Raw genomic sequence first — 24,070 nt, forward strand, 5'->3', positions numbered from 1 at the left:
GATGATTAACTCTATTGGAGACAACACAGGTCACATCAAGACAAGCTCAGGAACAGTGCACACAGCGCTAATAGCACCATGTTCGCCAGACATTGGTGAATGAGATGAGACGTATCTTGTAGGTGAGACACAGCTGATCGTGTTACTGACAGAAGGGAGATGTGAGAGATATGGGTTGTAGACCAGAGTTCAAATCGTCCAACAGCCCTTCAATCCTATCCCAGTGGTAAAGTACAGTATGTCTGTCTGACCTATGGCCATGAGGCCCCCTCACACACACACACACACACTCCATAGCTATCACAGCACTGACCTATGGTCATGAGGCATCGGCTACTTGTCGAAACAACCACGTTGGTTTATGGAGGGGGAGAACACTGCAGGTCAGTGACAGGTGTGGTTCAATACCCTTTTCATAACAAACAGACAAACATAACACGCATGAGGAGAGAGAGAGGAAGGTCAACTTGAGGAAGGAAGAGAGGCGAGAGAGAGAGAGACAGAGAGAGACAGACAGAGAGAGAGAGACAGACAGAGAGAGAGAGACAGACAGAGAGAGAGAGACAGACAGAGAGAGAGAGAGAGAGAGCGATAGAGAGAGAGAGAGAGAGAGAGAGAGAGAGAGAGAGGGAGCGAGAGACAGACGGACAGACAGACAGACAGACAGACAGACAGATGAGAGAGAGAGAGAGAGAGAGAGAGAGAGAGAGAGAGAGAGAGAGAGAGGAGGAGGATAGAGAGACAGGAGGAGGATAGAGAGACAGGAGGAGGATAGAGAGACAGGAGGCGGATAGAGAGAGAGAGAGAGAGAGAGAGAGAGAGAGAGAGAGAGAGAGAGAGAGAGAGAGAGAGAGAGAGAGAGAGAGAGAGAGAGAGAGAGAGAGAGAGAGAGAGAGAGAGAGAGAGAGAGAGAGAGAGAGAGAGAGGGAGAGGGAGAGAGAGAGAGAGAGATCACTTTAGACATCTATACACACTATATCAGCCTTCTCTTACAAACAATCTCTAAGAGGACAGAGAGAAATCAGGAGCGAACACATATGAAATGGTCTTAAATACAAGATTTTGTTCTGTGCCACTGTAAAGCCTTAGAGTTGAGACATTATCTCTGTGTCCTTCACATTTAATCCCCTACTCTGATTGACTTATTGATCAGGCTTAGGGAAGTCACACACTGGTAAACACGCTGCTCAAACTCTAATCAGCTGGCAGCTCAAAATCAGGACACAAACAGACTATGTGGCAGTCTCTCAGGTCTACAACCGGCTTAACATACACACACAGGTCCATTGCTTAAAACTGTAATCTCCTTGTCCGTCTGTAAAGGATTACAATAGGTATGACATGGTGGTGGAGTAAACATTGTAGAGTCCAGCTGAATGACCAAAGGCAGACACCACACCAGGAGATGACAGAAGGAGTAATGAAGCAGACAGACGACCAGGAGATGACAGAAGGAGTAATGAAGCAGACAGACGACCAGGAGATGACAAAATATTTCTCATTGAGAGTAATCCTCAATGGTATTGCAAAGGGCATATTTGGTGAAGTGCTCAAATCAAATCAATCACTCAGCACAGGTGCAGATTAGAGCTAACTCAAGGTCTGACAAACAACGGCTGCCGCACCCTCAAGAGACAGAGGACAAGGAGAGAGGGAATGAAAGTCAGTGGGAGAGATAGAAACAGAGAGAGAGAGGCGAGAGAGTGAGAGCGAGAGAGAGGAGAGGAAGAAGAGAGACAGAGAGTGAAAGGGTGAGAAGTGAGGCAATTAGAGATAAAGGGAGGGGAAGAAAGAGTGTGGGAGAGAGCAGGAGAGAAGCATAGAAATGGAATGAAAGACAAACAGATGGAGAGAAAGGAAAGACAAGGCGAACGAGGGAGCGAGAGAACGAAAAGACAAAGAGAATGGGGGAGAGAGAAAGGATTGACGAGGAGAACGAGGGAGAGAGAAAGGAAAGACAAGCAGAACGAGAGAGAGAGAAAGGAAAGACAAGCAGAATGAGGGAGAGAGAGAAAGGAAAGACAAGCAGAACGAGGGAGAGAGAAAGGAAAGACAAGCAGAACGAGAGAGAGAGAAAGGAAAGACAAGCAGAACGAGAGAGAGAGAGAAAGGAAAGACAAGCAGAACGAGAGAGAGAGAGAAAGGAAAGACAAGCAGAACGAGGGAGAGAGAGAAAGGAAAGACAAGCAGAACGAGGGAGGGAGAGAAAGGAAAGACAAGGAGAACGAGGGAGAGAAAGGAAAGACAAGCAGAACGAGGGAGAGAGAAAGGAAAGACAAGAAGAACGAGGGAGAGAAAGGAAAGACAAGCAGAACGAGGGAGAGAGAGAAAGGAAAGACAAGCAGAACGAGGGAGAGAAAGGAAAGACAAGGAGAACGAGGGAGAGAGAGAAAGGAAAGACAAGCAGAACGAGGGAGGGAGAGAAAGGAAAGACAAGGAGAACGAGGGAGAGAAAGGAAAGACAAGCAGAACGAGGGAGAGAGAAAGGAAAGACAAGAAGAACGAGGGAGAGAAAGGAAAGACAAGCAGAACGAGGGAGAGAGAGAAAGGAAAGACAAGCAGAACGAGGGAGAGAAAGGAAAGACAAGGAGAACGAGGGAGAGAGAGAAAGGATTGACGAGGAGAACGAGGGAGAGAGAGAAAGGATTGACGAGGAGAACGAGGGAGAGAGAAAGGAAAGACAAGCAGAACGAGGGAGAGAGAAAGGAAAGACAAGCAGAACGAGGGAGAGAGAAAGGAAAGACAAGCAGAACGAGGGAGAGAGAGAAAGGATTGACGAGGAGAACGAGGGAGAGAGAAAGGAAAGACAAGGAGAACGAGAGAGAGAAAGGAAAGACAAGCAGAACGAGGGAGAGAGAAAGGAAAGACAAGGAGAACGAGAGAGAGAGAAAGGAAAGACAAGCAGAACGAGAGAGAGAGAGAAAGGAAAGACAAGCAGAACGAGAGAGAGAGAGAAAGGAAAGACAAGCAGAACGAGAGAGAGAGAGAAAGGACAGACAAGCAGAACGAGGGAGAGAGAAAGGAAAGACAAGCAGAACGAGGGAGAGAGAGAAAGGAAGACAAGCAGAGCGAGGGAGAGAGAGAAAGGAAGACAAGCAGAGTGAGGGAGAGAGAAAGGAAAGACAAGCAGAACGAGGGAGAGAGAGAAAGGATTGACGAGGAGAACGAGGGAGAGAGAAAGGAAAGACAAGGAGAACGAGAGAGAGAGAGAAAGGAAAGACAAGGAGAACGAGAGAGAGAGAAAGGAAAGACAAGCAGAACGAGAGAGAGAGAGAAAGGAAAGACAAGCAGAACGAGAGAGAGAGAGAAAGGAAAGACAAGCAGAACGAGAGAGAGAGAGAAAGGACAGACAAGCAGAACGAGGGAGAGAGAAATGAAAGACAAGCAGAACGAGGGAGAGAGAGAAAGGAAAGACAAACAGAACGAGGGAGAGAGAAAGGAAAGACAAGCAGAATGAGAGAGAGAGAGAAAGGAAATACAAGCAGAACGAGGGAGAGAGAGATAGGAAAGACAAGGAGAACGAGAGAGAGAGAGAAAGGAAAGACAAGGAGAACGAGAGAGAGAGAAAGGAAAGACAAGCAGAACGAGAGAGAGAGAGAAAGGAAAGACAAGCAGAACGAGAGAGAGAGAGAAAGGAAAGACAAGCAGAACGAGAGAGAGAGAGAAAGGACAGACAAGCAGAACGAGGGAGAGAGAAAGGAAAGACAAGCAGAACGAGGGAGAGAGAAAGGAAAGACAAACAGAACGAGGGAGAGAAAGGAAAGACAAGCAGAACGAGAGAGAGAGAAAGGAAAGACAAGCAGAACGAGGGAGAGAGAGAAAGGAAAGACAAGCATAACGAGGGAGAGAGAAAGGAAAGACAAGCAGAACGAGGGAGAGAGAGAAAGGAAAGACAAGCAGAACGAGGGAGAGAGAAAGGAAAGACAAGCAGAACGAGGGAGATAAAGGAAAGACAAGCAGAACGAGGGAGAGAGAGAAAGGAAAGACAAGCAGAACGAGGGAGAGAGAAAGGAAAGACAATCAGAACGAGGGAGAGAGAGAAAGGAAAGACAAGCAGAACGAGGGAGAGAAAGGAAAGACAAGGAGAATGAGGGAGAGAGAGAAAGGATTGACGAGGAGAACGAGGGAGAGAGAGAAAGGATTGACGAGGAGAACGAGGGAGAGAGAAAGGAAAGACAAGCAGAACGAGGGAGAGAGAAAGGAATGACAAGCAGAACGAGGGAGAGAGAAAGGAAAGACAAGCAAAACGAGGGAGAGAGAGAAAGGATTGACGAGGAGAACGAGGGAGAGAGAAAGGAAAGACCAGGAGAACGAGAGAGAGAGAAAGGAAAGACAAGCAGAACAAGGGAGAGAGAAAGGAAAGACAAGGAGAACGAGCGAGAGAGAAAGCAAAGACAAGCAGAACGAGGGAGAGAGAAAGGAAAGACAAGCAGAACGAGGGAGAGAGAAAGGAAAGACAAGGAGAACGAGAGAGAGAGAAAGGAAAGACAAGCAGAACGAGAGAGAGAGAAAGGAAAGACAAGCAGAACGAGGGAGAGAGAGAAAGGAAAGACAAGCAGAATGAGGGAGAGAGAAAGGAAAGACAAGCAGAACGAGGGAGAGAGAAAGGACAGACAAGCAGAACGAGGGAGAGAGAAAGGAAAGACAAGCAGAACGAGGGAGAGAGAGAAAGGAAAGACAAGCAGAACGAGGGAGAGAGAGAAAGGAAAGACAAACGGAACGAGAGAGAGAGAAAGGAAAGACAAGCAGAACGAGGGAGAGAGAGAAAAGAAAGACAAGCAGAACGAGAGAGAGAGAAAGGAAAGACAAGCAGAACGAGAGAGAGAAAGGAAAGACAAGCAGAACGAGAGAGAGAGAGAAAGGAAAGACAAGCAGAATGAGGGAGAGAGAGAAAGGAAAGACAAGCAGAATGAGGGAGAGAGAGAAAGGAAAGACAAGCAGAACGAGGGGGAGAGAGAAAGAAAAGACAAGCAGAACGAGAGAGAGAGAGAAAGGAAAGACAAGCAGAACGAGGGAGAGAGAAAGGAAAGACAAGCAGAACGAGGGAGAGAGAAAGGAAAGACAAGCAGAATGAGAGAGAGAGAGAAAGGAAATACAAGCAGAACGAGGGAGAGAGAGAAAGGAAAGACAAGCAGAACGAGGGAGAGAGAGAAAGGAAAGACAAGCAGAACGAGGGAGAGAGAAAGGAAAGACAAGCAGAACGAGAGAGAGAGAGAGAAGGGAAAGACAAGCAGAACGAGGGAGAGAGAGAAAGGAAAGACAAGCAGAACGAGAGAGAGAGAAAGGAAAGACAAGGAGAACGAGAGAGAGAGAAAGGAAAGACAAGCAGAATGAGAGAGAGAGAGAAAGGAAAGACAAGCAGAACGAGGGAGAGAGAGAAAGGAAAGACAAGCAGAACGAGGGAGAGAGAGAAAGGAGGGGAAAATGAGAAAGCACAAAAGACATTGGCTGAAAGCGCTGTCATGGTAGCTATGGTAACCATGTGGACACCACTTTTATGTAATGGAATCCTATAGAAGACAAAGCAAGCCATAACAATATCAGATAAAATGATTGCTAAATTATGGATAATTGTAAAAAAATATATATATTTAACTAGGCTAGTCAGTTAAGAACAAATTCTTATTTCCAATGACGGCCTACAAACCCGAACGATGCTGGGCCAATTGTGCGCCGCTCTATGGGACTCCCAATCACAGCCGGTTGTGATACAGCCTGGATTCGAACCAGGGTGTCTGTAGTGACGCCTCAAGCACTGAGATGCAGTGCCTTAGACCGCTGGCCACTTGGGAGCCCATAAATGATAGATAAATGGTGGAAAAACAGTAGAGATAGAAGTGTGATTCCACGTGACTGCGTGACTATGACTAGGGGTCTGAAGTTTTCCTGGATCTCATTAGCACAGTGGCTGTAGATGATAGTTGGTCATAGAATCATAGTCCTAGAGTAATTCTTAGAGATTATATGGCATGTATGGGGTCATTGTGTCAGAGCAGCTGACCAGCTGGATGGATAATAGGCTGTAGAGACATCTGGCGATGAGGAGGCAGCCCAGTTATGGAGGGTTATGGAGAGGGTTATGGAGAGGGTTATGGAGAGGGTTATGGAGGGTTATGGAGGGTTATGGAGAGGGTTATGGAGAGGGTTATGGAGGGGGTTATGGAGAGGGTTATGGAGAGGGTTATGGAGGGTTATGGAGGGTTATGGAGAGGGTTATGGAGAGGGTTATGGAGGGTTATGGAGAGGGTTATGGAGAGGGTTATGGAGAGGGTTATGGAGAGGGTTATGGAGGGTTATGGAGAGGGTTATGGAGAGGGTTATGGAGAGGGTTATGGAGAGGGTTATGGAGGGTTACGGAGAGGGTTATGTAGAGGGTTATGGAGAGGGTTATGGAGAGGGTTATTGAGAGGGTTATGGAGAGGGTTATGGAGAGGGTTATGGAGAGGGTTATGGAGAGGGTTATGGAGAGGATTATGGAGAGGGTTATGGAGAGGGTTATGGAGAGGGTTATGGAGAGGGTTATGGAGAGGGTTATGGAGGGTTATGGAGAGGGTTATGGAGAGGGTTATGGAGAGGGTTATGGAGGGTTATGGAGGGTTATGGAGGGGGTTATGGAGAGGGTTATGGAGAGGGTTATGGAGAGGGTTATGGAGAGGGTTATGGAGAGGGTTATGGAGGGTTATGGAGAGGGTTATGGAGGGTTATGGGTTATTAGCTTGTTGATGTTGTTGTTGTTGGCCAGTCATAAGTCATCAACACGGCAATAGGCTCCAGTCATAGAGCCTCCATGTGGGGCAAAAGTTAGGAGATATCTAATCAATGGAAGATGGAATTAAAATAATGGAATTAAAAGTTAAAGGAGAAGGACAGGCTACAACGACCAAGAGCCAACAGGTAGACTGCTACTTTCTAGTCTGAATGAGTTGCTGTTATTTGTAACTGTAGGATGAGAAAGTGCATGAAGCTTCAAGTAGCCTATAGCTGTGTTTCGAATACCCATACTAACATACTGTATACTACATAATTAATGAGTATATATTGCATACTATATACTATTAGTTCATTTTAGTATACTGTAAACGGGACAGTATCCTTTCAGTTGAGAGTACTAGCTCTTCGCAGGTCTAAATTACAAGTTAGACATTTTATGACTTCGGGTGTGTTCTTAAATTCAATCTGGAGTGCCAGAGTGCGCTTGTAAATTCACCTGGCCATTAGAAGCTAGCTAACATACCGGCACATACCGCTGTAATGATATGGTATGTGGTTCATATTTTTGATGTGGGTACTTTTCAATTGAATGCCTATACAGTATGTAATGGGACAGGACCCAGATTGCAGTTCCTATGGCTTCCGCTATATGTCAACAGTCTTTAGACATTGTTTCAGGCTTGTTTTCTAAAAAATTAGGAAGAATGAGACCATACTTTCAGTGGACTGTAGAAAAAAGCAGAGCTGGTTTGCGCGCGTGACCGATTGCATGCCCTTCGTAATTTTTCCTTTCTATTGAAAACGCTATTGTCCGGTTGAAATATTATCGATTATTTAGACAATAGACAACTTCAGGATTAATTGTGAACATCGTTTGACATGTTTCGACAAACTTTACCAGTAGTATTAGGATATATTCGTCTGCATGTCGTGACCGCCTTTGAGCCAGTGGATTACTGAACAAAACGCACAAGTTTTTGGGAAATAAAGAGGGACTTTATCGAACAAAACTAACATTTATTGTGTAGCTGGGACTCTTGTGACTGCAACCATATGAAGATCATCAAAGGTAAGTGATTCATTTTATTGCTATTTCTGACTTTTGTAATTCCTTTAATTGGTTGTAATTCCTTTACTTGGTTTGTATGCTTTTGTAAGCGGGGCGCTGTCCTCAGATAATCGCATGGTATGCTTTCACCGTAAAGCCATTTTGAAATCTGACACAGCGGCTGGATTAACAAGAAGTTAATCTTTAAGCCGATGTATAACACTTGTATTTTTATGAATGTTTAATTTGACTATTTCTGTATTTTGAATTTGGCGCTCTGCAATTTCACCGGATGTTGGCCCATAAGAAGCTAGCTAACATACCGGTACATACTGCTGTAATGATATGCTATATGTGGTTCGTAAGGATAGCGTAGCTAACAAATTGTCAGCCAACAGAAAGTGTAAGGTAATTTATTTGAAAAGTATTTACTTTATTACATTGCTCAACATTTTATTAACATTTGTCATAATTAGTTAAAGCAATGAATTTGTAGTCGCTCTCGTTGGACTTCGGCTGCATATTTTCCGCTGTTTTCTTAAAATCTGAAAACGATGTGAAGCCACGCCCATTTCCCTGAAGAATTGCATTGTGGGCTCTAAAGTACGGAAATAGTGTCCTCTGCTAACTATACCATACTATGACCAATAAGCATACTATATACACTCAATTCACGTCACAAATAGTACAGTTAGTGTGGGTAGTATGAGTATCCGAACACAGCTCATCTAGCTAGCTTAACTAGCGTCTCCCGGGTTGATGCAGTCAAGACAGGTACAATGTAATCATATTTGGTGATAAATAACCTAGCTATGGTAGCTATTTGTATACTATGGCAGCTATTCGTCTACTATGGCAACTATTAGTCTACTATGGCAACTATTAGTATACTACAGCGCGAGTCGGCTTGGTTGCTTGAAGTCTCTAGTCTCTCCCTCACTCCTCCGTGTCACTTACTCACACTGACAGTAGCCTGTGCACACAGCACGGCCCCTGCTAGAGCGTCACCTCGCTCTGCCTCACGCTTTGTCAGCTCTGGTTAATAAAGTAGATTAGAAAGTGACTATTCTGCTGCTTCCCTCGCTCGGATCAGACTGGGTCTGGATCCAAGCACGTCTATATACGAAATGGGTGTACAGTCGTGCTAATTTTTTTTAAGAATGACGCAAATATTTAAAAAAATAGCTGCTTCTGTGTTTTTAGATATTTTTTTCAGATGTTACTATGAAATACTGAAGTATAATTACAAGCATTTCATAAGTGTCAAAGGCTTTTATTGACAATTACATGAAATTGATGCAGAGTCAATATTTGCAGTGTTGACCCTTCTTTTTCAACACCTCTGCAATCCGACCTGGCATGCTGTCAATTAACTTCTGGGCCACATCCTGACTGATGGCAGCCTATTTTTGCATAATCAATACTTGGAGTTTGTCAGAATTTGTGGGTTTTTGTTTGTCCACCCGCCTCTTGAGGATTGACCACAAGTTCTCAATGGGATTAAGGTCTGAGGAGTTTACTGGCCATGGACCCAAAATATCGATGTTTTGTTCCCCGAGCCACTTAGTTATCACTTTTGCCGTATGGCAAGGTGCTCCATCATGCAGGAAAAGGCATTGTTCATCACCCAACTGTTCCTGGATGGTTGGGTGAAGTTGCTCTCGGAGGATGTGTTGGTACCATTCTTTATTCATGGCTGTGTTCTTAGGCAAAATTGTGAGTGAACCCATTCCGTTGGCTGAGAAGCAACCCCACACATGAATGGTCTCAGGATGCTTTACTGTTGGTATGACACAGGACTGATGGTAGCGCTCACCTTGTCTTCTCCGGACAACCTTTTTTCCAGATGCCCCAAACAATCGGAAAGGCGATTCATCAGAGAAAATGACTTTACCCCAGTCCTCAGCAGTCCAATCCCTGTACCTTTTGCAGAATATCAGTCTGTCCCTGATGTTTTTCCTGGAGTGAAGTGGCTTCTTTGCTGCCCTTCTTGACACCAGGCCATCCTCCAAAAGTCTTTGCCTCAATGTGCATGCAGATGCACTCACACCTGCCTGCTGTCATTCCTGAGCAAGCTCTGTACTGGTGGTGCCCCGAAGCTTCCAGTCTATTATTCGAACTCAATCAGCATGACAGAGTGATCTCCAGCCTTGTCCTCGTCAACACTCACACCTGTGTTAACGAGAGAATCACTGATATGATGTCCGCTGGTCCTTTTGTGGCAGGGCTGAAATGCAGTGGAAATGTTTTGGGGGGATTCAGATCATTTGCATGGTAAAGAGGGACTTTGCAATTAATTGCAATTCATCTGATCACTCTTCATAACATTCTGGAGTGTATGCAAATTGAGGCAGCAGACTTTGTGAAAATTAATATTTGTATTATTCCGTTCAAAACGGATCTCAATATTTTTTAAATTAATTTATACATATCAGGTCCGGATGCTACCCCTCCTGCCCCTGCTACCCCTCCTACCCCTGCTACTATTGCTACCCATGCTACCCCTGCTACCCCTCCTACTATTGCTACCCCTCCTACTATTGCTACCCCTCCTACTATTGCTACCCCTGCTACTATTGCTACCCCTCCTACTATTGCTACCCCTCCTACTCCTCCTACCCCTCCTACCCCTGCTACCCCTCCTACTATTGCTACCCCTCCTACTATTACTACCCCTGCTACTATTGCTATCCCTGCTACTATTGCTACCCCTCCTACTATTACTACCCCTGCTACTATTGCTACCCCTGCTACTATTGCTACCCCTGCAACCCTCCTACCCCTGCTACCCCTCCTACCCCTTCTACCCCTGCTACCCCTCCTACCCCTCCTACCCCTGCTACCTCTCCTACCCCTCCTACCCCTGCTACCCCTGCTACCCCTGCTACCCCTCCTACCCCTGCTACCCCTGATACCCCTCCTACCCCTGCTACACCTGCTACTATTGCTACACAAAAATATGGTATAAGAATATCTTCTACTCATCCAGAAACAGTACATACAAACACCAGTAAGTACTTGGTTCCCTTCAATATTGAAATCAAGAAGAAAAAATGTATAGAGGACAAATAAACCAGCGTACTGTGCAATGTCACATGCTCTGTAAATAGAGACTATGGTGGGAAGATTTACTTTGTAGATTTTCTCACATTAAATAAAATATAAAGATTGGTTCTGGAAGAATTATTAGTGTGATTATTACATTAAATAAACACGATGAGTACTTTCCCCCCACAATGTTGGCCTGCATTCACACGTGTTGTCTGAACATAAATAAGGAGAATAGGTTGCTGCTGCTGGTCAGAGTCTGTGAGACAAACATGCTGCCTCTGACTGGGGAGAGAAACAGGCTCGCTTGAGCCTACTGCCGGCGTTTCAGAGAAACAGACCTTCTCTAATTATGTAGCCTACTAAAAACCAGTTGTTTCTGGTTTATAATACTACCAAACTTGTCTTTGAACATATTTTGCCCAATATAACTGTTACAAACTGAGAAATAGCTCTCACATGCGAGATGTGCATCTCAAGAACAATCCTACATTTCTTTTTGATACTGTCACAAAGCTCACTAAAAAGCAGCATTCCCCAAGTGAGGATGGCTTTCACTTCAGCAGTAATAAATGCATTAACTTCTTTGAGGAAAAGATCATGATCATTAGAAAGCAAATTACGGACTCCTCTTTAAATCTGCGTATTCCTCCAAAGCTCAGTTGTCGAGTCTGCACAACTCTGCCAGGACCTGGGATCAAGAGAGAGACTCAAGTGTTTTAGTACTATATCTCTTGACACAATGATGAAAATAATCATGGCCTCTAAAACTTCAAGCTGCATACTGAACCCTATTCCAACTAAACTACTGAAAGAGCTGCTTCCTGTGCTTGGTCCTCCTATGTTGAACATAATAAACGGCTCTCTATCCACCGGATGTGTACCAAACTCACTAAAAGTGGCAGTAATAAAGCCTCTCATGAAAAAGCCAAACCTTGACCCAGAAAATATAAAAAACTATCAGCCTATAACGAATCTTCTATTCCTCTCAAACATTTTAGAAAAAGCTGTTGCGCAGCAACTCACTGCCTTCCTGAAGACAAACAATGTATATGAAATGCTTCAGTCTGGTTTTAGACCCCATCATAGCACTGAGACTGCACTTGCGAAGGTGGTAAATGACCTTTTAATGGCGTCAGACCGAGGCTCTGCATCTGTCCTCGTGCTACTAGACCTTAGTGCTGCCTTTGATACTATCGATCACCACATTCGTTTGGAGAGATTGGAAACCAAAATTGGTCTACACGGACAAGTTCTGGCCTGGTTTAGATCTTATGTGTCGGAAAGATATCAGTTTGTCTCTGTGAATGATTTGTCCTTGTCCTGTCATATTACTCCACTGCTAGCCTCCCTACACTGGCTTCCTGTTAAGGCAAAGGCTGATTTCAAAGTTTTACTGTTAACCTACAAATCATTACATGGGCTTGCACCGATATTTCCGAGTTGGTCCTGCCGTACATACCTACACGTACGCTAAGGTCACGAGACGCAGGCCTCGTAATTGTCCCTAGAATTTCTAAGCAAACAGCTGGAGGCAGGGCTTTCTCCTATAGATCTCAATTTTTATGGAATGGTCTGCCTACCCATGTGAGAGACGCAGACTCGGTCTCAACCTTTAAGTCTTTACTGAAGACTTATCTCTTCAGTAGGTCATATGATTGAGTGTAGTCTGGCCCAGGAGTGTGAAGGTGAACGGAAAGTCTCTGGAGCAATGAACCGCCCTTGCTGTCTCTGCCTGGCCGGTTCCCCTCTCTCCACTGGGATTCTCTGCCTCTAACCCTATTACAGGGGCTGAGTCACTGGCTTACTGGTGCTCTTTCATGCCGTCCCTAGGAGGGGTGTGCCACTTGAGTTGGTTGAGTCACTGACGTGATCTTCCTGTCTGGGTTGGTGCCCCCCTTGGTTTGTGCCGTGGCGGAGATCTTTGTGGGCTATACTCGGCCTTGTCTCAGGATGGTAAGTTGGTGGTTGAAGATATCCCTCTAGTGGTGTGGGGGCTGTGCTTTGGCAAAGTGGGTGGGGTTATATCCTTCCTGTTTGGCCCTGTCCGGGGGTATCATCGGATGGGGCCACAGTGTCTCCTGACCCCTCCTGTCTCAGCCTCCAGTATTTATGCTGCAGTAGTTTATGTGTCGGGGGGCTAGGGTCAGTTTGTTATATCTGGAGTACTTCTCCTGTCTTATCTGGTGTCCTGTGTGAATTTAAGTATGCTTCTCTCCTTCTCTCTTTTTTTCTCTCTCTCGGAGGACCTGATCCCTAGGACCATGCCTCAGGACTACCTGGCATGATGACTCCTTGCTGTCCCCAGTCCACCTGGCCTTGCTGCTGCTCCAGTTTCAACTGTTCTGCCTGCGGCTATGGAACCCTGACCTGTTCACCGGATGTGCTACCTGTCCCAGACCTGCTGTTTTCAACTCTCTAGAGACCGCAGGAGCGGTAGAGATACTCTTAATGATCGGCTATGAAAAGCCAATTGACATTTACTCCTGAGGTGCTGACCTGCTGCACCCTCGATAACTACTGTGATTATTATTATTTGACCATGCTGGTCATTTTAGAACATTTGAACATCTTGGCCATGTTCTGTTATAATCTCCACCAGGCACAGCCAGAAGAGGACTGGCCACCCCTCATAGCCTGGTTCCTCTCTAGGTTTCTTCCTAGGTTTTGGCCTTTCTAGGGAGTTTTTCCTAGCCACATTGCTTCTACACCTGCATTGCTTGCTGTTTGGGGTTTTAGACTGGGTTTCTGTACAGCACTTTGAGATATTAGCTGATGTACGAAGGGCTACATAAATACATTTGATTTGATTTGATCATCACTTTGTAATAGAAACTTTCTACATTTGAACCGATATCCTTTTCGATATAATTCTTATTCGTTATGAATTAACCATGTTAACTTCTCTGGGATATTGGGGGTGCTGTTTCGACTTAGGGAAAATTGGTCTCCAAATTAAACTGCCTAGTACTAAATTCTTGCTCGTACAATATGCATATTATTGTTATTATTGGATAGAAAACACTCTCTAGTTTCTATAACCGTTGGAATTATGTCGCTAAATATGCACATTTTCGAACAAACTCTATATGTATGTTGTAATATGATGTTACAGGAGTGTCATCGGAAGAATTCTGAGAAGGTTAGTGAAAAAATTAATATATTTTGGCGATGATAACGATATCGCTCTCTTTGGCTTGAATCAATGCTCGGGTAACGTTTGCATATGTGGTATGCTAATATAACGATTTATTGTGTTTTCGCTGTAAAACACTTAGAACATCTGAAATATTGTCTGAATTCACAAGATCTGTGTCTTTCCATTGCTGTGCGCTGTATATTTTTAAGAAATGTTTTATGATTAGTAATTAGGTAATACACGTTGCTCTCTGTATTTATTCTAGTCGGGTTGTGACGGTGGATGCAATTGTAAACTATGATTTCTACCTGAAATATGCACATTTTTTTAACAAAACCTATCCTATACAATAAATATGTTATCAGACTGTCATCTGATGAGGTTTTTTCTTGGTTAGTGGCTATCAATATCTTTATTTGGCCGAATTGGTGATAGCTACTGGTGATAGCTACTGGTGATAGCTACGCTAGCGTCCCAACTATCCCAGAGAAGTTAAATGTGACTACTTATTTATTTGTTACAAGTTAGCGTTCAGAATGAAGGGTTTGTTACGAGGAGAGAGCGAGAAAGGGAGGAGCTATTGCTCCGTTCTCCTTACAAGCCTTGCCAAACTTTCTCCCTTCACAAACCACGGCCAGACCGGGCCAAACCAAAAGCATAATTGGCAGCGGGGGGATCCAATCATAAAATTAGGAATTGAACAGCACTGTGTAGTGTAAAACCACAGACAGACAGTAGCTACATTGGGAAAATAATTCCCAATCCATCAAATTAGGAATTACTATGGTATATTATTGGAGGGGGGGGGGGGGGGTCAAATGAACCGGTTTCTAATATTGTGGGGGTCCCCCCCGCAAGTTACGTGCCTGCACACATTATTAACATGCCATTTCAGAGCCCTCTCTCCTCTATTATTCTCCATCCCGCCTTCATCCATCCATCCCTCGCTCCCTCCCTCCATCCATCTCGATCCATCCCTCCATCTGTCCATCCCTCCATCCATCCATTCCTCCATTCATCCCTCCATCCATCCCTCCTTCATCCATCCATCCTTCCCTCCATCCATCCATCCCTCCCTCCATACATCTCGACCCTCCATCCATCCCTCCCTCCCTCCCTCCATCCATCTCTCCCTCCATCCCTCTCCTCCTCTATTATCCTCCCTCCCTCCATCACTCCCTCCCTCATCTCTCGCTCCCTCCATCTCTCCCTCCCTCCCCTCACATTAAAATGGAAACAGGCCAAATAAGAGATGAGCCTGCGCCTCATGGACACTCTTCACATTTAGTCTACAGAGGAAATGACTAAATACTGTTAAGGATCTTGACAATGGTGTCCATAGTTTGACTTATGACTTGATGTCCAGTTGGATCACAATGTGCCTCTAGAAGCAGGGTACGTAAGCAGCGTAAGTCAATATAGATATTCTGTAGGCCCAATTTAATGAATTGCAGAGGCCACGTCAATATCAGAGAAAAGAGAACCGCGGCAAAATTGAAACCCTGTAAAAAAGCTACCATGGCAACCATCTCCTTACCTTACGATATCAAACAGCATAACCAGCTCAGCGTGAAAACAAGCTCTCACAGTCTCACGTCAGAGTTAGACGTTCATCCATGTTTCTCAAACGTCAAATTTAGAAGTTGTTCCAAAGTAAAATGTCAAAGTGTTTGAGGTTAAGTTTAGGCATTAACTCTGAATTCCTAAAGTTAGGGTTAAGTTTAGGCTTTAACTCTGAATTCTTAAAGTTAGGGTTATGTTTAGGCATTAACTCTGAATTCTTAAAGTTAGGGTTAAGTTTAAGCTTTAACTCTGAATTCCTAAAGTTAGGGTTAAGTTTAGGCAATAACTCTGAATTCTTAAGGTTAGGCATTAACTCAGAATGGTTAAGGTAAGGGTTAAGGTTTGGGATAGGCTTAAAACAAGAATCTCAAAAACAGATTTTTACCGCTGGATTCAAACATGCAATCTTTGGCAACAGAGGCAGATGTTTACACCCATCCGCCATCCCTGTCCACAATGCCCTGGCAACGAAACCTACTTGAAGGTAACAGCGCTCACTAGTGCACCTAGTGGCCAGTTTCCACGTCATCTCCCGACATCCTCAGACACGGATGGACGTATAATACTGACTTGTATCACAGGTGACCTACCAGCTGCCTATCACTAATAGACTAGCCTACAAATTACAGACCAGTGTCAAACAGACTGACACCAAACAGGAAATATATTGAAAGTATATTGACCTTTGCCCTGGAGAGATTGGAAATCCCTAATCAACACCTGCCTACATGTCAGGAATTTACACAAGAATGCTGTGTGTGTGTGCACGCGTGTGTGTGCGTGCGTGTGTGTGTCCATGTGTGTGTGTGTATGTGTGCATGCGCGTGAATGTTTGTGTGTACATGCGTGTGTGTCCGTGTGTGTGTGTGTGCTTGATGCTTAATGAGTGTGTGTGTGCTTAATGAGTGTGTGTGTGTATTGTAACAGTTGTTGGTTCACTAATGTTTTTATTACCTTAATTGTAATTATCACCTCTGCAGCAACACGGTTTTGGCACATCTCCTGATGCGCTGACGAAGGCATAACTGACGAAACGCCCCGACCAAAATAAAAAGGTGAATCTTTTTGGAGTGCCACCTTTTCCTAATGTTTCTTGAACTTAGCATTTCATTAGAAACGTGCTGTGTTGTGTGTCTGACAGAAAATAAATACCAGCAATAGCAGCAGGCTTTAATCCAGAGGGGAGGAATGACAGACATAAGACAGCTGGTTTTAAGAGAGAGAGAGAGAGAGAGAGAGAGAGAGAGAGAGAGAGAGAGAGAGAGAGAGAGAGAGAGAGAGAGAGAGAGAGAGAGAGAGAGAGAGAGAGAGAGAGAGAGAACAGCTTCATGTAACGACAGTGGTTATTTTAGATTTCAGTGATAAGATACACTGTGCAGACAGAAATAATTACAGATGGAGAAAGAAGGAAAATAAAATGTCACTGCATCTTGAGAGCCTAGAAGGACCTGAACATTATTCCTGTACCATTCAGAACATTGGTTCTCGTACCATTCAGAACATTGGTTCTCGTACCATTCAGAACATTGGTTCTCGTACCATTCAGAACATTGGTTCTCGTACCATTCAGAACATTGGTTCTCGTACCATTCAGAACATTGGTTCTCGTACCATTCAGAACAGTGGTTCTTGTACCATTCAGAACATTGGTTCTCGTACCATTCAGAACATTGGTTCTCGTACCATTCAGAACATTGGTTCTCGTACCATTCAGAACATTGGTTCTTGTACCATTCAGAACATTGGTTCTCGTACCATTCAGAACATTGGTTCTCGTACCATTCAGAACAGTGTTAATTTCGTCAACGATAACTATGACTAAATATACTTATCAACGACCTACTTTTCCAGAATAAAACTATGACAATAACGAGACGCCCTGGAGAAAGAAAAAAAACTATTACAAATCACTTTTCATTTTAGTCACCATAAATGTGAAGAGACGACAATTCCATGTGATTGAACATCAAGCTCCTTTTCCTCTCTTTGTCCAATCATACATTCAGAATATTTCACACAATCCTCTCATTGGCAGAAATGCCATCTTTCAGTTACGCGACCTGATTGATCAGGCTCCCGAGTGGCACAGCAGTCTAGGGCACTGCATCTCAGTGCTTGAGGCGTCACTACAGACCCCGGTTTGATTCCAGGCTGTATCACAACCGGCCGTGATTGGGAGTCCCATAGGGTGGCGCACAATTGGCCCAGCGTCGCCCGGTTTTATCCGGGGTAGGCCATCATTGTAAATAACAATGTGTACTTAACTGAGTTAACTAGTTAAATAAAGGTTAAATCCTCCTCTCCATCTCTCCTTCCCTCATCCCTTCCTCCAGTCCTCTCTCCATCTCTCCTTCCCTCATCCCTTCCTCCAGTCCTCCTCTCTCCGTCCATCCTTCCCCCATCCCTTCCTCCAGTCCTCCTCTCTCCATCTCTCTTTCCTCCATCTCTCCTTCCCCCATCCCTTCCTCCAGTCCTCTCTCCATCTCTCCTTCCCCCATCCCTTCCTCCAGTCCTCTCTCCATCTCTCCTTCCCTCACCCCTTCCTCCAGTCCTCCTCTCTCCATCCATCCTTCCCCCATCCCTTCCTCCAGTCCTCCTCTCTCCATCTATCCTTCCCCCTGTCCCTTCCTCCAGTCCTCCTCTCCATCTCTCCTTCCCTCATCCCTTCCTCCAGTCCTCTCTCCTTCCCTCATCCCTTCCTCCAGTCCTCTCTCCATCTCTCCTTCCCTCATCCCTTCCTCCAGTCCTCTCTCCATCTCTCCTTCCCTCATCCCTTCCTCCAGTCCTCTCTCCATCTCTCCTTCCCTCATCCCTTCCTCCATCTCTCCCTCCCCCGTCCCTTCCTCCAGTCCTCCTCTCTCATCTCTCCTTCCCTCATCCCTTCCTCCAGTCCTCTCTCCATCTCTCCTTCCCTCATCCCTTCCTCCAGTGGTCCTCTCTCCATCCATCCTTCCCCCGTCCCTTCCTCCAGTCCTCCTCTCCATCTCTCCTTCCCTCATCTCTTCCTCCAGTCCTCTCTCCATCTATCCTTCCCCCTGTCCCTTCCTCCAGTCCTCCTCTCCATCTCTCTTTCCTCCGGTCTTCCTCTCCATCTCTCTTTCCTCCATCTCTCCTTCCCCCATCCCTTCCTCCAGTCCTCCTCTCTCCATCTATCCTTCCCCCATCCCTTCCTCCAGTCCTCCCCTCTCCGTCCATCCTTCCCCCATCCCTTCCTCCAGTCCTCCTCTCTCCATCTATCCTTCCCCCTGTCCCTTCCTCCAGTCCTCCTCTCCATCTCTCTTTCCTCCAGTCCTCCTCTCTCCATCCATCCTTCCCCCATCCCTTCCTCCAGTCCTCTTCTCCATCTCTCCTTGCCTTCATCATTCCTGACAGAACACTACTGTTCTGTGAGCCTTCTGAGCCACCTTTGGCAGCCTGCCACCGCTAGCTAACAGGACAAGCCTGGTGCTAATCAATTTTATCTTTCTCTTTGCCATCCCAGAAAGGACGAATCATCTTTCTGGTCTTATGTAGCCCCCTTTTCCATTCAGGAGGATGTAATGGTTTCCCATTAAAGGAGGAAGCTGCAGCTGAACTTTGACTCCAATGTTTTCTCAGGATTAAAAATAGTGAAAGGAAGGAACAGACACACTTTTGACGGCTAGCGGCCATGTTGGTTAGAGAAGGTATTGTATGTTATTCCATCGCTAACCTAACGTAGCAGACCTACTTAAAGGTCCTGACGAGAGAGAAAAAAACAGTCGGGGGAGGTTTTCTTGTTCACTGTTGAACCGATCCAGTAAATGTGGAGGAGGAGTTGAGATGGACTGTCGCCTTGGTAACGTCCAAAAGCGGAAGTCGCTTCACAGGCTCTCTTTCCATTTCCTCTAACATGGAGACTAAAACAAGTTCCAAGGAAGGAGATCTGAAAACTCTGATACAACAATCAAATCAGTTCACCTCATGGGGCTGTAGTATGGACATGCTGTACTTCGGGCAGAAACCAATAACAAGCATGGAAGGAATCCACGTCTCTCTCTCTCAATCTCCCAATCCCTCTCTCTGATCCTTGTTCCTGTGTTTCCTCCAGGAGATCAGTATTCCCTCCCCTCATCCTCTGTTCTGTCACTGGAGGACACTGAAGTATGTATCTATTGTCTCTGCTCACAGCTACCAACCCTATCAATCACACAATCACTTCCCCACTGCCTACACACTATGGATGTGTATAGAGGTGTGCGTGCGTGCGTGCGTGCGTGCGTGCGTGCGTGCGTGCGTGCGTGCGTGTGGTGTGTGTGTGTGTAGGTTGTCCTTGTGCCAAATTAGAGTTTATGACACAGCACCAGAGCATGACACACACACACACACACACACACACACACCACACACTCGGTTGACAGTCTAATCATCCATAATGTGTTCATTTGGAAGCTGAATCTGAACGGAGCCAGAGTCTGAGGACACAGAGAGACACCAACTGACCCCGTCTCAACCCTTAACAGACAGTCACAGTCAGTACCACGATCTAACCAGTCAGTACCACGATCTAACCAGTCAGTACCACGATCTAACCAGTCAGTACCACGATCTAACCAGTCAGTACCACGATCTAACCAGTCAGTACCACGATCTAACCAGTCAGTACCACGATCTAACCAGTCAGTACCACGATCTAACCAGTCAGTATCACGATCTAACCACAGTCAGTCTGTACCAGAATCAAACCACAGTCAGTCTGTACCAGAATCAAACCACCGTCAGTCTGTACAGAAATCTAACCACAGTATGAGAGTATGAGCCCAGGTTGACAATCAATCACCAGACAGTCCATTAGTGGATTAGTGACTTTGAAGGCTGAATTGAGCCTGACTGTGTGGCGGTGTGGTTATGAACACAGATGGAAAGCCAGAGTGTATGGGCAGAGAGAGAGAGGGAGCGAGAGACAGACAGACAGACAGACAGACAGACAGACAGACAGACAGACAGACAGTAGGACAGAGAGAGAGAGAGAGGGAGCGACAGACAGACAGACAGACAGACAGACAAACAGACAGACAGACAGACAGACAGACAGAGGGAGCGACAGAGGGAGCGACAGACAGACAGACAGACAGACAGACAGACAGACAGACAGACAGACAGACAGACAGACAGACAGACAGACAGACAGAGACAGACAGACAGAACAATGTATTGAAACAAATGTCAAATTGGCTTTCTACCAAATTACCAAACAACAGACAACGTATTCACCCTGCACACCCTAATTGACAAACAAACAAACCAAGACAAAGGCAAAGTCTTCTCATGATTTGTTGATTTAAAAAAAGCCTTTGATTCAATTTGGCATGAGGGTCTGCTATACAACTTGATGGAAAGTGGTGCTGGGGGAAAAACACAACATTATACAAATCAAGCATTTGGTTAAAATTGGTAAAACACACACATTTCTTTCATCAGGGCCATGGGGTGAGTAAGGGACGCAGCTTAAGCCCCACCCTCTTCAACATATATATCAACGAATTGGCGAGGGCACTAGAACAGTCTGCAGCACCCAGCCTCACCCTACTAGAATCTGAAGTCAAATGTCTACTGTTTGCTGATGATCTGGTGCTTCTGTCCCCAACCAAGGAGGGCCTACAGCAGCACCTAGATCTTCTGCACAGATTCTGTCAGACCTGGGCCCTGACAGTAAATCTCAGTTAGACCAAAATAATGGTGTTCCAAAAAATGTCCAGTTGCCAGGACCACAAATACAAATTCCATCTAGAAACCTTTGCATTAGATCACGATACATACCTCGGCCTAAACATCAGCACTACAGGTAACGTCCACAAAGCTGTAAATGATCTGAGAGACAAGAAGGGCCTTCTACGCCATCAAAATTAACATAAAATTAGACACACCAATTAGGATCTGGCTAAAAATACTTGAATAAGTTATAGGACCCATTGCCCTTTACGGCTGTGAGGTCTGGGGTCCGCTCACTAACAAAGAATTCACAAAATAGGACAAACACCAAATTGAGACTCTGCATGCAGAATTCTGCAAAAATATCCTCAGTGTACAACGTAAAACACCAAATAATGCATGTAGAGTAGAACAAGGCTGATACCCGCTAATTATCAAAATCCAAAAAAGAGATGTTAAATTCTACAACCACCAAGAAAGGAAGCGATTCCCAAACCGTCCATAACAAAGCCATCACCTACAGAGAGATTAACCTGGAGAAGAGTCCCCTAAGCAAGCTGGTCCTGGGGCTCTGTTCACAAACACAAACAGACCCCACAGAGCCCTCACCTACAGAGAGATTAACCTGGAGAAGAGTCCCCTAAGCAAGCTGGTCCTGGGGCTCTGTTCACAAACACAAACAGACCCCACAGAGCCCTCACCTACAGAGAGATTAACCTGGAGAAGAGTCCCCAAAGCAAGCTGGCCCTGGGACTCTGTTCACAAACACAAACACACCCCACAGAGCCCCAGGACAGCAACACAATTAGATCCAACGAAATCATGAGAAAACAAAAAGATAATTATTTGACACATTGGAAAGAATTAACAAACAAACTAGAATGCTATTTGGCCCCAAACAGAGAGTACACAGTGGCAGAATACCTGACCACCGTGACTGACACAAACTTAAGTACAGACCCAGTGAGCATAGCCGTGCTATTGAGAAAGGCCACCGTAGGCAGAACTGGCTCTCAAGAGAAGACAGGATATGTGGACACTGCCCACAAAATGAGGTGGAAACTGAGCTGCACATATTAAACCCATATTCCCCTCAGATTACACAGACCCAAAAAGAATTTGAAAAAACAAACACAATTTTGATAAACTTCCATAACCTAACTCCGCTATCTACTGGGTGAATTACCACAGTGTGCAATCACAGCAGCAAGATTTGTGACCTGTTGCCACAAGAAAAGGGCAACCAGTGAAGAACAAACACCATTGTAAATTATTTTCCCTTTTGTACTTCATCTATTTTCACATAGTATGAAATTTTAAATGTCTTTATTCTTTGGAAATGTTATGAGTGTAATGTTTACTCATTTGTTTATTATCCATTTCACTTGCTCTGGCAATGTAAACATATGTTTCCCATGCTAATAAAGCCCCTTAAATGGAAAGTGAACTTGAATTGAGAGACCGAGAGGAAGAGAGAGAGAAAGAGGGAAATAAAGAGAGACAGAGAGGAAGAGAGAGAAAGAGGGAAAGATAGAGAGAGAGAGACAGCAGTGCTGTGGCAGTAATATGTCCCTGTGTCCCTGTGGATTTCAGAATAGAATCTGGCTGCGATGAGGACAGGAGAGGAAATGTGTATATTTGTCTTCACTATTTCAACATCATACATTATTATTAAAGACAGTTCTGCTTTTTTTTTTTTTTTTTTACAACAAAATCCAATAGTGGATGCAGTAGATACTGTATTCTTTGGCTTGTGAAAAACAGGCTAGCATGCAGCCAGTGAGATCGATAGCAGAACGGACACCAACTTACCTCACAGAGATACCTGCAGACATAAATCTATAACCATCAAAAGGAAGAGTGGAATAAAGTTTAAAATCAGCAGAAACACCCCTAAAAAAGGGGGCGATCCATAAGAGGAGCAGAGTCCACACGTCAACAGGAGAGCTTTTTTAAAAAGGCTGAACAAATGTTAGAACTAAGGGCGTGACTGTCATGCCCCCCCCCCCCCCCCTCCCCCGGTGTTCCAGGAGCAATCCCATCAGCCTTCGACTCCAGAGGTTGACGGGGAGGTAAGTAGCGCCAGTGCTTGCATCAGTACCGGTCCAAAAAGAGAAACGGAAGGATAAGCAGTTTCTACTCGATCTCTCTTTCTATATTTTCTCTCTTTTTCTCACAGAAGTATGACTGGCTCAAAACCCCCACCTGTTTCTGTGTCACTGTCACTCACTTTTTCCTTCTCTCCCTCGCCCTCTCTTCTCCTTTAATCTTTCCTTGTCAATATCTATCTCAGTTCTTTCTTATACAGTTGACTCACTCTGGTTCTCTTTCATTCTATCTCTCTCTTTCTCAATCATCCTATTTTTCACAATCGGACACAGTCACTCACACAAGCTCTTTTCTCATCTTTCTTTATCAATCTATGGTCCCTCCATCCTGTTTGTCTTTCTCTCACCTCTCTATCTCTCCTCCTCCCACTCCAGTCGGAGTGAATGCAGCTTGTTGCTCACAGGAAACAGCTGCTCTACGTTTTATGGGCACCCTCACTCTACCGCTCCCTCTCTCTACCGCTGCTTCACTCTACCGCTGCCTCACTCTCTCTCTACCACACTCTCTCTCTACCACACCCTCCTCTCTCTCTCTCTATACTGCTCTCTCTCTCTATATATATATACTGATCTTTCTCTCTCGGAGTCAAGCACCAGCACATCTCTCTCCATATTTTAATTTCCTTAAGACATTCATCCTTTACATATTTAACCCAATCACTATTCAGCTGTGCTTCATCATGATCTACACAGAGGTCTTCAAGGGTCCAGCAGCCCCAAAATTCTGAGATCCGACCTGGGACCCAAGCGGGTCCTAAATTCTGAGATCCGACCTGGGACCCA

General features: G+C 45.1%; 1 protein-coding gene across 1 annotated transcript in view; it reads right to left on the reverse strand.

The window, feature by feature from the left end:
• LOC129826605 (protein unc-13 homolog B-like) overlaps positions 1 to 23,186 on the reverse strand; it is a 154,748-nt gene extending 131,562 nt beyond the window's left edge. Inside the window, exon 1 of the mRNA XM_055887512.1 lies at positions 22,992 to 23,186. The gene's annotated coding sequence lies outside the window, so the exon portion shown is untranslated. The remainder of the gene's footprint in view (positions 1 to 22,991) is intronic.
• Between the last annotated feature and the right edge of the window lie 884 nt (positions 23,187 to 24,070).

The sequence above is a fragment of the Salvelinus fontinalis genome, chromosome 28 (genome assembly GCF_029448725.1).
Source record: "Salvelinus fontinalis isolate EN_2023a chromosome 28, ASM2944872v1, whole genome shotgun sequence".
Classification (NCBI taxonomy): domain Eukaryota; kingdom Metazoa; phylum Chordata; class Actinopteri; order Salmoniformes; family Salmonidae; genus Salvelinus; species Salvelinus fontinalis.